The sequence below is a fragment of the Chenopodium album genome, chromosome 8 (genome assembly GCF_948465745.1).
Source record: "Chenopodium album chromosome 8, dcCheAlbu1.1, whole genome shotgun sequence".
Classification (NCBI taxonomy): domain Eukaryota; kingdom Viridiplantae; phylum Streptophyta; class Magnoliopsida; order Caryophyllales; family Amaranthaceae; genus Chenopodium; species Chenopodium album.
In genome coordinates, this window is record NC_137841.1 from 43,419,136 (window position 1) to 43,423,676 (window position 4,541).

Genomic DNA, 4,541 nt, shown 5'->3' on the forward strand with positions numbered 1-4,541 from the left:
TAGAGAAGCACGACCAGTTTCTATAGCCCAGGGCCGGTTAGAGCCATCGAACCGGTGATTAAGGGCTCGGTAATTGGGATACCGAAGTATTTGGACAGAGTGATCAAGACCCTAAGTGGATATCCGGGTTGGGCCAAAGAAATAAGCCCAATCGAAGTTCCAAGCCTCGAGGTGAAGCAAGGGCCCGATCGAGCAAGCTTAGCTCGATCGGGCGTGGCGCGCGAGAGTTGTGCTGGTGCGTGGCCAAAGGCGCGCCTGATCGGGTGAGCTGCTAGCTCGATCGGGCGCGGCTGTTTAGAAGAGTATGTGGAGAAAAAGGCGCGCCCGATCGGGCGGCCTTTAGCCCGATCGGGCGCGTGTTATTATTAGGGGTTAATTATTCGACGTTTAAGTTTGTTTTAGTTTAAGATTCTTGCTTAGTATAAATACTTTTCCGTTAAGCGAGTTTAGGATCTTCTTTTACTCTTTCTCAATTCTTTTTAGATTTTCTCTCTCTACTTAGCTTTTAGATTATACTTTGTTCTTAACTTTATTCTTAATTCCAGATTTCTTTGGTAACAATTTCTCTTCTCTTAATCTTAGTTATTTATTTTATTCCTTTGATCATGTCTTGTTTTATTACTTTGATTTGTTTATATTTAATTATGTGTGAGTAGTTTTATTTCTAGGGTTTATGGGGATCCATAAATAATATGAAGGGGTAATTTATTGTTGTTAATTGTCAATGCTAGATTAATTTCCTATTGATTGATTTAATGCTCTGTGACTAGATTTGCGCAGATCTTTTATGCATGAGTTTGACAATATTGATTCGAAATTCGAAAGATGAGAATTGATGTTTAGGTTTAGTTTCAATAGGCAGGTTAATTTATAAATGGTTAAGTCGAGATTCCAGAGATGTGATTTAATACCGGTAAATTAATTATGTGATTATAATATGTAGCAAAAGCCCTTTATAATCTGATTAATTTATGCTTTGATAATTGATTATTATGTTTTACCCTGGAATATTATTTATTGGTGAACCTATGCCCTAGACCTTTTATATATTGTTTTCTCCTTATATTTAATCTTCGTAGTATAGTTCCCTTTAATTAATTAGGAATAGAAAGACTCGTTTCTCTGTGGATTCGACTCGACCCTACTTCCCTATCAACATTAGTTAGAGGATTTAGGAATTACTTTTCATTAGGTGATACGACTTTAGCCTGTCAAAATTTGGCGCCGTTGTCGGGGAAACGATTTTATTTTTATTTCTGATTATTTTTGTAGTCTAGGTTATTTCCTTTTTTTTGTCTCAGAGAACGTTAGTTCTTTGAGGCAGGTCTCATATTTGATTTTAGTTTTTTTGTTTATGCCCTGGTGTTCCAGATCAGAGTACACCCCATTCGATCCTGAGATCGAACAATCCTTCCATAGATAGAAGAATTTCTACAAGCAAATTCTGGCGGATTCTGGTGATAATAATAATCACCGAGATCCTCCAACTGATTCTAGCGATTCAGAGGTATCATCAGATCCAGAATCAGAGATGACGGCTCCAAAGAAGCTTAGTGATTACTCATAACCAAAGCTTACAGATTTTCCACACCTTACTCCCACTCCGGCTCTTGATGGGGTACAGTTTGAGATTAAACCCCAATTTATAACGATGATAGAAAAGAAAGCAATTTAGTGGAGCTAAGGGTGAAGACCCAAATCTTCATATTGCAGACTATTGTCAGTACTGTAATACCATCAGGCAAGCTAGGGTCACACAAGACCAAATCAGGGAGATTCTCTTTCCGTTTTCTTTAACTAGAAAAGCCAAATTATGGTTTAATGGTTTAAATAGAACTACACTTGGTATAACTGACTGGGAAACTCTTGTTCTGAATTTTTATAACAAGTATTATCCTACAGAGAGAACATCCGTACTATGGAGTGCAATTCAGAACTTTGTCCAAGAAGCCGATGAAACTTTATATGAGGCTTGGGAGAGGTTCAAGGACCTACAAAGAGAATGCCCCCACCATAATTAGAACAATGGGAGTTAATCCAAGCCCTTTACAATGGCATTGGAAATTCATCTAGAGTAATGTTAAATTCTACAACTAGTGGGAAGTTTATGAATCTTAATGTTGATGATGCAGGTCAAGTTATCGAAGATATGGCGATACATAATTCCCAATATGGGAATCCTAGAGGCTTTGCTAACAAGGGGAAGCATAGTGTCGACTCTGTATCCTTTTTGCAAGCTCAATTAACCTCTATCTGTCAAAAATTAGATAATTTTAGCACTGTTAATATATCTAATGTTTCTGCAATTAATAATAATGTTAACGAGGCTTTATGTGAAAATTGTGGAATTTTAGATCATTGGGAGCAAGATTGCAGGAGTTCCGTGGAGCAAGTTAATGCTTTTCAAGCTTATAGGAAGAATAACCCATACTCCAACGCCTACAATCCTGGGTACCAGAATCATCCGTACCTTTTCTACCGGAGTACTAACGTTCAAAATCCACCACCACAAGAACCACAGGCGCCACAACAACAACAACAGAAATATTACCACCCCAATGCTGGCCATAAGAACCAACCACAACAACCCTCCTCATCTTCCGACCCTTCTTTGGTAGAAATTAGAGCGATGCTGGTTAACATGCGGAAGCACATGGAGAGTAGAGATGCCAAAATTGATTCGATTCTAGCACACAATAAAATTGTAGATAATCAAATTGCGCAACTTTCCGCTACTCTACAAGCCCGTCAACAGGGAGCTTTGCCAGTACAGCCGACCAGGCCTACGGATCAAGCCTGTGCAATTACTCTAAGGAGTGGTTCAAACTATGAAGGGCCCCCTATGCCCAGAGTTGATGAACCTATTTTAATAAATAATGCTAATCTTGATTCCGTTAAACCAGACAATGAAGCTAATAGCCCCGCAAGGCTAAAGAGTAGTACTAATATATCTAACTTTACATTGCAAGGTACGACTCCAGGGAAGGTGGCCTCTCCAGATAAGAGAAATAATGTTCCAAAGCCAGCTATCAAACTTCCGTTCCCCAATCGTCACTTGAAAACAAATTTGGATAAGCAGTTTGGTAAGTTTATGGAGATGGTAAAAGGTTTGAAGGTAACGGTTCCCTTCACTGAATTAATCACACAAATTCCTGCATATGCAAAATTTATGAAGGAAATATTGACAAGAAAAAGGTCTATTAGTGAGGTAGAGACAGTAGCTTTCACTGCAGAGTGTAGTACCGTACTTCAAAATAAATCTCCACCTAAATTAAAAGATCCGGGTTGTTTTTCTATCCCTTTTCATATTGGCAATCTAATAATTGATAATTCATTGTGTGATTTGGGTGCCAGCGTTAGTATTATGCCACTATCTGTGTGTTCCAAGTTAAATATGGGTAAATTAAAAGCTACCAATATTACTCTACAAATGGCCGACCGTTTTTTAAATATCCCCTAGGTGTTTTAGAGGATGTTCGTGTTAGAGTAGGTAAATTTTATATACCTGTTGATTTTGTTGTTCTTGATATGGCTGAGGATATGCAAACCCCAATTATTTTGGGTAGACCAATCCTTAACACTGCAGGAGCAATTATAGATGTGAGAAGTGGCAAAATGACACTATCAGTAGGGGACGAAAAAATTATTTTTAATCTTAATAATACCCATAAAAGCCCCATGATAGAGGAGAAGTGCTTTAGTGTTAACGTGGTTCAAACGTATTCTAACAAGCTGTTTCGGGGTTTTTTTGTCCCTCGGGAGAGTTACGACACTAAGACTGGATCTAACAAGGGGCGCCTATACCTGCAAAGCAAACGAAACGCCGGATGGTTGGTGGTCTGCCTCCGAAGATTAAGTTAGTAAAGTATTCGGAGTAAAACGTGCGGGAATAGAGTTATCTGCTCGGATTCCAAGCTCGGGTAAGGTGCTGTCTGTTTCCTGAGAAGACAACTCTGTAATAAATGTTGATGTAACGTGTTGTCTCGTGTTACGTAATTGTTCTCCCATAAATGAGGGAATTGTCCCTATTTATAGGGTCTTTTGGGGAAGTGTGCCCTCCCTAGGGTTTGCTGACCTAGGGATTAGGGCACGCCGCAAAACGGCGCCTCAAGGTTTGGGCCCTTGAAGGCCGCCATTTCAGAGGTGATATTTGAGTGACACGTGTCACTGATCCTAAAAGGCCATTTGGGCGTCTCTTAGGGTGACATGTGTCGCCCTCCTAATGGTCCACTTTGGATCATCAAACATCCCAGATCAAGGGGGATATCTGCCTGCCACGTGTCACCTTCTTGGAAGGTCCAAGGTGGCGCTTCCTCAAGCGACACGTGTCAGACTCCGATTGGGCCACTTGGCCGGGTATAAAATATCCAAATCATTTGCCCCTCACAGGAGTCACGTGCTTCGCACATGATGCCTGTGACAGGTGTCGGCCTCTGATTAGCCGATATATTACTTTTTACTGTTGGGAGAATTTAGGGTTTTAACCCCAAGGTTTTCACCCCCCTATAAATAGAAGGGTTTGACTTCCTCTTGGATTCACA

General features: G+C 40.1%; 1 pseudogene; it reads right to left on the reverse strand.

Annotated features, from left to right (window-relative positions):
• Positions 1-1,926: 1,926 nt before the first annotated feature.
• On the reverse strand, positions 1,927-2,020 carry LOC145557060 (small nucleolar RNA R71; annotated as a pseudogene).
• Positions 2,021-4,541: the final 2,521 nt, after the last annotated feature.